We start from the raw sequence: 10,499 nt of genomic DNA, 5'->3' as shown, positions 1-10,499 counted from the left end.
TCCTTACGTGCCAGACTCCTCGCTCTTTAGGCGGGGAAGAAATTGCTTCCCATCATTCCACAATACTTGATAGTATTGTTCCCACCGGCTGCAGAACTTCTGATTCCAATCATGTCCAGCCTAGCACCACCCCAACCGCTAGTCTCCGGCCGGAAGATATGTCTTGGTGAGCTTTGAACAACCGAATGGGATGACTACGAAAGCAAACGATCTCAACAAGTCGTGCCCTTTGGCTTGAAAAAATCTACAACCATCACCACTACCACCACAATTCAACAGACGGAGTTAGCAGAGCTTGATAGGTAGCAGTGCGAACAATAGCAAGAGGAGTCTCCCTGAAGCCCCAAATTGAAACGCCACCGTCTGGATGGGAAAAACGGCCAAGGATTGGCAAAAAACGCAGAGACAAAGCCAACCACAGAGGCACCAGTTGAGTCGACAACAATAGTCGTTCCAGATTTTGCAAAGGAACGACTCTCAGTGGGAAGCTTCAATGGGGCCAAGGGTTCGTCATCAAGAGAGCAAAGTCCTCGCGTATCGGGAGATTCCAGCAGTTGCACAGGAGTTCGCGGCCATCCTCCAGTTCGGCACAATGTTCGAACTCGTGGAATTCCTCGCCACACAATAGTTCGCGGAAGTCCAACGCATGGACAAAGAGCATGTTGAGTGGCAGATGTTCCAGCATGAGATAGCTGGATTGATAGAGCCTGAAGAAGAAGAGACCATAAGCAAAATCGGCCAAAAATGGCATGCGGACGGAGGGCACATGGCAATCTAGTTGCCAACCTTAAACATGGCCCTGGTCAAATTCCACCAGGCATTGGCGCTGGTGCACCTTGGAGGAAAGGATACATTGAACGGAGAAGGAGACGAAGTGATAACTACAGGAGATGCAGAATTCTACCGCCAAACTAGAACTGCAACTCCAAGATGCCAAATGAGCTACCTCCACGGAAGGCCCACCCATAGAGGAAAGTTGGGAGTTACGTGAGGTAGAGGCCCACCAGGCGTTAACGGCAAAAGCTAAGAAACCAGTACCAAATGCCGAATCATAAATAGAATGTCTCCGATCCGAGCTTTGGTAATCATCGGACTGAGAAATGAGCGTTCAAGCTACGGCCTGGAAATAGGTGAAGGCGTCTGAGGACAAGCTGGAAGCATTAATTATCACGCAAAACCAGACTTTAGCTGCCCTCGACGAACAAAAAAAGGCCACAAGACGGGCCAAGCAGAAGGAGTGGTACGAAGAACAAATTGCGGCCAACAGAAAATTGGCGGAGGAAACATGGCCGAATCTGAGATGGTAGACTCGGAGCAACTGACTAATACATATGAGTCGGATTTGATAGACCTACAAAAGTCGATTGATGCAGTCGGTCGACCTTCAACAACTGATCAACATGTATGAACATGAGCCGAGTGAAGAGTCGGTAGAGACAACCAAACTGGAGCTGACAATGGGAGGTGGAATATATCCACTCATGCAAAGGAGAGCACCATCACGATATGCCAATCAATATGTTTTATTGATTGATAAAGATGAGCCAAAATGCTACAAGGAGGCCATGGAAGACGAGCGCAAGGAGTAATGGAAGAGTGCAATGCAAGATGAGGTAGAGGTACCAAAAGGTAAATGAGCCTTGAGAAACAAATGGGTGCTGAAAAATGGGGGAGATGATAGCTCACCTAGATACAAGGCCCAAGTTGTAGTAAAGGGGTTTCAACAGAAAAAGGGGTCAATTTTGACATCCATTCGATTAGTGCTAGGTATTGCTGCCACTATGAATCTGGGGATACATCAATTAAATGTCAAGAATGCATTCTTGTATGGGGAATTAGATGAAGAGATCTATATGTAGTAGCCTGAATGCTTTGTGGAGAAAGGAAAAGAGAATCTGGTGTCTTGACGAAGGAAAAGCTTCTATGGTCTGAAACAAGCTCCATGCCAATGGTACAAGAAGTTCGAATCCTTCATGTTGGGTTCCATAAAACACAAGTTGATCATTGTGTTTTTGTGAAAAGGTATGATGAAGGCGACTTCTTAAATCTTGTGCTATATGTTGATGACGAGCTCGAAGAAAGCCTAGGCAAGTCATTTGCTATGAAAGATCTTGGACCGACAAAGCAAATATTGGGGATGCACATAGTTCGTGACAAAATGAAGAACATGCTATGGTTGTCACAACAGAAGTATGTGACAAATGTTACCCGTAGGAGTGTAAGGGTCAAACACGATAAAGGGGTTTTGGTATATGTGCAATGTATACAACTGTGAGTGAGGATAAATATGTGTGTGAACACGTGCACAATTATGTGCATGCATACAAGAATGTAACGATCTTTTTCTAACATTCACATTATGTAACTGTTATATTATGTACTATATAAACCCCCTATGGGGCATGTAATGCAATATAGAACTTTTCCCTCTCATTTCTATGTCATTGTTTCTCTCTCTCTCTCTCCCTCACGCATAACCCCCTTGGGAGGGGGGTGGCTCCACCCCCCACTCATCAACAAACGACCGACCCTCCCTTGAGCAAAAGTCTCTCTCTCCCTCTCTACTCTTATGTGTCTGTGTGTTGGCGCAACTGAAGAAATGGTGGGTGTTCCATGAGAGGAGCTTCTTCAACTTCCCCTACCCCACCTTTCCCTTCCCTTCCCTTCCCTTCCCTTCCCTTGAGAGGAAGTCTCTCTCTCTCTCTCTCTAGAGCCCGACCTCCCTTGAGAAGACGTCTCTCTCTCTCTCTCTCTCTCTTCGCATATGTTGTTGTTGTAGTAGTAGTTGTTGTGTGTGTGTGCTTGTGTGTGTCTACAGGATACTCTCCCCACCCTCACTCTTCCTCTTTGTTTCAGTTGACACCCCTTGGAGAAGAAGTCAACAATGTGTCTCCATTCCGCCATATCCTCGACCTGAATCTCCAGTACTATGGAGAGGATCAAGTCTTCCCAATCTTTGCATGGGAGAGTGAGGAAATCTATGCAATCTCTCTCCTTTATAGAGAGCCCGATGCGGCAGATGGCTCTTTCCCTATTTTGTGGTCGGCGGTTCCCTTCCCCATCGGCATCGCCTCTACATCACAGTTAGGGCCTCGATCTCTCCCCTTGTTTTTTCGGTGCTGGGTATCCGATTGAGCTTCCATCGGCATAGCTAGCCAGAATCGGGATGAGAGTGAAGAATGAAAGACTCTTTCTCAAGTATCCAAAAGAGTTGTTAAAGAAAAAAATACAAAATATGAATGTTAGAAGCAAAGCCACATTGAAGTTGCAACTTCTTGCAACACACACAATCAAGTGCTTGCTAGTCATAAGATTACTTGTGATGCACATAATGAAAGCCTTGAATATTCACAAAAGTTTGGGAACAGAAGAATGGTTCCAAGGACTTTTAATAGCTCTTCAAACAAAGGGACTGGTGCTATTTCTAAAGAAAGGAACACCACTTTCCGAAGTAGCACTGCCTCCAATATTCAAGAAGATATACCCATGTTGAGAATCAAGCTCAACTTGGTCTAGTGTGTGAACTCACCTTAAGAGTGAATAGACACTCCATTAGTCAAGAGTCACCATTATGTCACCACTTTGTATTCTAGCATTTAGTATGAGTCATAGAATCATATTCTATGACACATAACTTATGAGCTTTCACATTCCCCATGCTCCATGAGTCTTGTAGTTAATGAAGAGAGAGGGTGACTATATAAAGTACCCTCCTCCCACCTTGTATAATGTTGAGTCTTTCTCCTTTGTTAATAGTTTTTACCTTGCGTATTCTCTGTGTCTTACTCGTCTCTCTTTCTCTCTCTCTCTCTCTCTCTCTCTCTCTCTCTCTCTCATACACACACACAATTCATATCTATTTCGCTGCACACAATCCATCTCTTGATTCTTTACATGGTATCAGAGCGATTTGGTAGCTCCATCTAACCCATTCGCGTGTGTTGAGCTCTACGCTGACGTTCAAGAAGAACCGGCTCATCGCTATCGTAGCTTCGCTACATAGTTCGCATTCGAAGAGAGAAGAAGAAGAAGAAGAATCGACATAATGAATACTCAAATGGGGAGTGCTCTCCCTATCGAGAAGTTGGATCGAAACAACTTCGCATCTTGGGAGGTACAAGATGCACCAATACCTTGTCGGACAAGGCTATTGGAGCTACATCAAAGGAGAGCACAAAGACCGACCCGCCGAAGTGACTCCCGAATATGCGACATGGAAGCAAGCCGCAAACCATGTGATGTATTGCTTGGCGACATGTGTTCATAATCACATGCTCGGCTACATTCGCGAAGCCAAGACGCCGAAGGAGGCATGGGAAAATCTACGAAAGATTTTCGCGGTGAACACAACCGCAAGAAGGCTTCAACTCCGCCAAGAGTTGAACAACATTCAACAAAGGGACATGTCCATCACGACATACACCTCGAAGATCAAGGAGCTTTGCGATTCACTCGGCTCGATAAGCGTAAATATCGAAGATGATGAGGTGGTGCAAATATGCCTCGGTGGCCTGGCACCACGATTCGACGCGATGCGAACCGCCGTTCTAGCACGGGAGAAATCTCCCTCCTTCTTCGAGCTCCAATCAATGCTATTGGTTGAAGAAAACCATGTGCGTACAAGGAGACCATGAGTCGGAAGGCCACATGCTCTACACGCACTCGAACGGTGTCGTAGTGTAGGTTGCACACTATGTGGAAATTATATTTTTGTTCCTCCGGATAGAGAATGGAGTGCTCGGGGAGAACCGGAAGAAAACGGCATACCGGCAAGGAAGAAAACGGCATACCGGCAAGGAAGAGCCGGATAAAGAGACATAAATGTAAAAAGATAGGAAATACTCACTACTGCGCAGGGCGTGATTCGAACTCTGCACCTCCACGTTGACAAACCCCAACCTTACCATTACATTAAACTATCTTAAGTGTTCTAAATATAGATTTAATATGTATAAGACCTTTATTTATGCATACCTTTATTAAAAGGTAAATCGTGTATTTTTTTTAATATATGAAAAAGAAAAACGCGAGACACTAAAAATAACTCATGCACATCTAGCGTGCATGAGCCCTATACTTAGGAAATAAAAAAAAGCATCACATGCACATTTAGTGGACATGAACACTTTTTGTAAAAAAAAGAAAAGCATGAAGCCATGCTTAGCTCTTCTTTCCTTATATAAGGAGGAGAGAAATATGTAAAGGGTTGTTGGTTATTTGGATTAAGTATTAATCAATACAAAAATTATTCGTGGGATTCACGATTTATACATCTACTTCTCTCTTAACACCCTAAGTACCAATTAATATAGTATACTCGTGTGATTCACGAGTTTCTTATCTTTCTCTTCGCTATTTATTCATAATTAATCTTTATCTCACGAACTTCTTTCTCCTAGTCCAAGACCTCTGTGGTTCCCACCCGACTCACGCAACGATCCGGAGCCGAAAGGCACGACACAGTTGGTGAACCCGACGTGAAAACGGGTGGCAAGGAGATGGAGGCTCAACAAGCTAACAATATGATGGCGATGTTCGAACGGATGCTTCAAGAACAACGCACGATGTCGGAGATTTCGGCATCAGTAGAGCGGCTCGTGCAACGCAACGGGCAATTTAATGGTAAGGATGTGTCGCGATATTTGCAGGACTACAAGGCGGAGATGCTCCGGTGCCGGGCTTCGGAAGGACTGCAAGTGACATCCTTTAACCGGGTGGCGACCGACGGGCTTCAAGGGAGTATCCACGGGTTGCAACAACAAAATCCGACGTGGGAAGCATTCGAAGAGGCGTTAAAGACCACGTTTGCCATCGAGGACTCCTCCAAGGCAACGCGGAGGGGATTCGAGGATTGGGTGGAAACGTCAGGTAAGGGGCTGAAGGTCCTCGAAGTGTTTTCGGCATTCGAAAGTCGGTTCGGGAGGTTGTCCGCGAGAGATCAAACTATTCTTGCACCGGACAAAGTCATCATGTTTTTGCGAGCTGTGGACGTCCGGGACCGGAAAGATCTCGGAGTGCTTCTTGAGGACACGACCACCGAAAGCGGCCTCACCGAAACATGGGAAAGCGTGCGGGATATCGTCGCGTGGTACACGAAGAGGGGGCAATGGCTTGCCAACGAAGAAAAGAGGGTTTCGGAACCGATTCCGAAACCGAGAACGGGACTGGAAGACCATCAACCGAGGGCTCGGGAGATTACGGCCGAGAAGGGAGTCGACGCGTCTACGGTGGAGCAGCTGCTGAAGGAGATGGAGAATCTAAAGATCGCGATGGTGAAGAAGTCGGATGACCGCCCCACAAGCTCCAAATATACGGATCGACGGTGCATATGGTGCGATAGCGCCGAACACGATCGGAGGGATTGCGATGACCATAAGGAGGCGCTACGACGGGATCTCATCTACTACGAGGGAAACCGGATTCATTCGATGGACTCTCGGAAGCCACTCCGACCGAACTTCCGGAAAGGCGGCATGAAGAAGGTGCTCGAGGAGGAGTTAGCGGCAAGAAGAAACTATGCGACAACCGCGGGAATATGTGTCGGGGAGTCAACGGGAGCGAAGGCGTCTTTCTGGCCGGAGGTGCTAGGAAACACCGAGAAAACCGACTCCAACGATATCCGAAACACCGCGGAAGGCGTCCGGGAAGCTACGGGATGGGAGTGCCCTGTCGACAAGAATAGCATATACGCCCTGTGTCAATTACATGAGGTGTATGTGGACGAGAAACGACGGCGCACGGAGGATGCGGCCGGACCATCGAAGATACCGGAAAGCTGGAACTCCGGAGGTAAGGGAAAAGAAAAGGCGACTCCGGCATTCAAGCTCGCCTCGGACATAGAACAACAAACCGACTTGAAAAGAGTGTTCGAGGAAAGAATCTTGGATAGCCGGGTAGATTTTTCGCTGCGGGAACTACTCGGAATAGCGAAGAAGGAGTTTCACGATCTTCTCGTGGATCTCGTGAAAAGGAAGAGACAAAGTACGGAGGAAAATGCTCCAAGGGTGAATGCAAATACCGTTTCAACGAACGACACCGAAGTGGAAGGCGAAATTCCGAACTCCCACTATACAAGGCCACACTGGGCCCGTGCGACTACGGAGACTCCGGTCCGAATCGGCAACATCAAAGAACCCGTGCTAGCATTGATTGATCACGGATCGGAGATCAACTTGATGTCCAAGGAGTTCTACCGAAAGGGGAAGTGGCCTATAAACACCAACCATGGATGGAAGATTCGGGCAGCCACGAAAACGACAGAAGACCTATTTGCGGCTTGTCCGGATGTGACGGTAAAGATCGGGGATGTCGAAATTGACCAAAATTTCTTTGTGCAGGATGAGGTTTCACATTCTGTCATCCTCGGCCAACCCTTTATCACGGCTTCACGGATGGAGACGAAGGTGCTCGATAGTGGTGCGGCTTTTGCGCGAATTCGGAGCCAAAACGGAGGGAAATCCGTCCAATTCCTAACGGTGCCGGCAAATCACGAAAGGAACAAGAGGGAACTCTTGTCCCAAGTGAGAATGGATTTTTAAAGCGGACTGTTGCGGAGTGGGGAAGTGATAGTCCGAGAAGCCCTGATACCCCACACAGGAAGAAAACTCTCGGAGCAAAACAAGTACGAATCGGCCCGGATGGGGCATCTACGTACACGGCCGTAACCGGAGGAATGAAGAAACAATACCGACAAGTGGAGGATAAGTTACGGTCGGCATCAATAATAAAAGAAGACGAAGAAATCGTGGGAGTGATCGAGGAAGTGTTCTATGGGAATACACTACAACGGCTTGAAGAGCTTGCGGAAGATAAAAGCCAAGGGAACCGGGTAGTCCCGGTGGAATCGGTCGAGATGTACGAGATCGTTGCGAAAATGGGGCCGGATGCGCTCCGCAAAGAAGAAGCAATGGTAAGTACGAAATACAAGACCGTGGAGAAGAAGGTGAAACCGGCCGCGGGACCACTACCCGCCGATAGCGAACAAAAGAGGAAAGAAGTCTCGGGAGATCCGACACTTCGGAAGACCGTGGATATCGGACATGCCTTCACAGATGAGACCCGGAAGAAACTTCGGATCGGTGGAGGTGGGTTCCTCTTACAAGAAGAAGAAAAACGGTTTCGAGAGATGTTGGAGCAACATGGCAAAGCATTCGCGTTCACATCGAGGGAGATCGGATGCATTGATCCAAAGATAGTGGAGCCGATGGTGATTTTCACGATTGATCATATACCGTGGAACCTGAAGCCGATTCCGGTGCCACGGGCGCATATTCCGAAAGTCATCGACTTGCTCAAGGAGAAGGTGGCGATGGGGATTCTAGAGCCATCAAGTGCTCCATACTCAAATCGATGGTTTACGGTTCCGAAGAAGAATGGGTCACTCCGATTCATCCAAGACTTGCAACCGGTGAACAAGGTCACGATCCGGAACTCGGGAGTCGGTCCGATAGTGGACGAATTCGCGGAAGCTTTTGCCGGACGTGCGATATACTCCATCGGGGACCTATACTCGGGGTATGACCAATTCCAACTAGCCGTGGAGAGCCGAGACATCACTACCATGCGGACACCGATAGGACTAGTTCGAATGTGCACACTACCACAAGGAGCGACAAACTCGGTTGCACATATGATGAACGCGATGAACAAGGTGCTTCGAGATTGCATCCCGGAGATAACGATGCCGTTTCTAGATGACATTCCGATGAAAGGGTGCGCGGTGGAAGAAAAAGATGAGACTATGGATGATCGGGGATGCCGAAAGTTCGTGATCGACCATATTCATGATTGCGAGAAAGTGTTGCGAAAGCTAGAAGATGTGCACCTAACACTTTCCGGGGAGAAATCGGCATTCGGGCAAGAAGAAATATTGGTGGTCGGACATCTATGTGGACCCTACGGCCGAAGACCGTCACCAACAAAGATCGATGCGATTCAAGCTATGAAGGAAGTATGTGAGTCAACATCGGAAGTCCGAAGGTTTCTGGGTGCGTGTGCATTCTATCACATATGGATTCCGCACTATGCACATATAGCGGACCCGCTCTATCACTTGTTGCGGAAAGGTAAGAAATTCGAGTGGAAACCGGAACACACTAAAGCCATGAGGAAGCTCAAGAAGACACTATGGAGGGCGGAATCACTTAAGAAGCCAAGCTACGAGCGGCCAATCATAGTAACGGTTGATACAAGTCCAACCGGTATCGGGTGGGTCATCAATCAAGCCGACTCGGATGGTTCGCGGTATCCGATCCGATTTGGAGCAAAGGTCCTCAATGAAAGGCAACGCGGATATGCACAAGTCAAAAGAGAATTGTGGGGAGTGGTGTCGGCGATAAAATCGGATCGGGATTATTTGATCGGAGCTGAAGTGGTGATCGAGACGGATTGTCTTCCGATACTCGGGATGATGCGGTGTTGTACGATACCGGATGTGGCTATGCTAAGGTGGATTGCATATGTCAAGTCACTTAATCCGGAGGTTCGACACATCTCGGGGAAGGACAACGCGGTAGCGGACATGTTATCGAGGGCGCGGTTTGAAGACGACATAACCGAATCAGATAATGAAGAAGTTTCCGAAGACTACTTCACGTCAGAACACATATGCCGAGTGAATGTGATCCGAGAATTCCGGGAAGAAGAATACGAGGGGGAAACCTTGATGATCGGGAAGATGCTACAAGAGGTCGAGGATTCAACCAATGATAAAGAAAGGAGAGCCGAGATCCGAAGGATGAAGAGGCAAGTCCAAAAGTTCTTCTTGGAAAACGGTTTAATATGGAGGACGCCGAAAAGACCGGATGGGATACCACTTCGAGTAGTCGGGACGAAAGAGCAACGAAACCGGATAATGTCCGAGTTCCACGAATCCGATTGGGCTGGACATCGAGGAACATGGGCAACTTTTGTGAAAATCAAGCAAAGATATTGGTGGAAGAACATGTATAAAGATGTCGCGAAGTTCACAGAAAGCTGCGAGAAATGTCAAGTCTACTCCGGGGTCCGACACCGAGATGAGCTGCATCCGACATTCTCACCGACAATCAACTTCAAGTGGATGGTCGACATTGTAGCTATGCCGACCGGGATTGGACAAAAGAAATACTTGGTGTTAGCTCGAGAAGATCTCACAAACCAAGTTGAAGGTCGAGCGCTTCGGAGGAAAACGTGTGCCGCGGTGTGCCAATTTCTTTTGGAAGAAGTGTTTTGTAGGTACGGCTGCGTAGGACAAGTGATTGCGGACCGGGGAGAACTCGACTCGGACAAAGCTAGGGGATTCTTCGCCAAACATGGAGTTCGGTTAACGTTGACAACGGCCTACAATCCGGAGGCCAACGGGAAGATTGAACGAGGACATAGTCCGATCGTGAAAGCACTTGCGAAGGCATGCGACGGAAGGGTGAAGGATTGGCCACAAATGCTTCCGTATGCACTATGGGCGGATCGGACGACGCATAGCTCCGTGACCGGATACATGCCGGCAGAACTCATGACCG

Source organism: Azolla caroliniana, unplaced genomic scaffold, assembly GCF_043228905.1.
Source record: "Azolla caroliniana isolate FFs.n. ecotype wild unplaced genomic scaffold, voAzoCaro1.0.p SCAF_14, whole genome shotgun sequence".
NCBI lineage: Eukaryota > Viridiplantae > Streptophyta > Polypodiopsida > Salviniales > Salviniaceae > Azolla > Azolla caroliniana.
Note: the sequence above shows the minus strand (reverse complement) of the source record.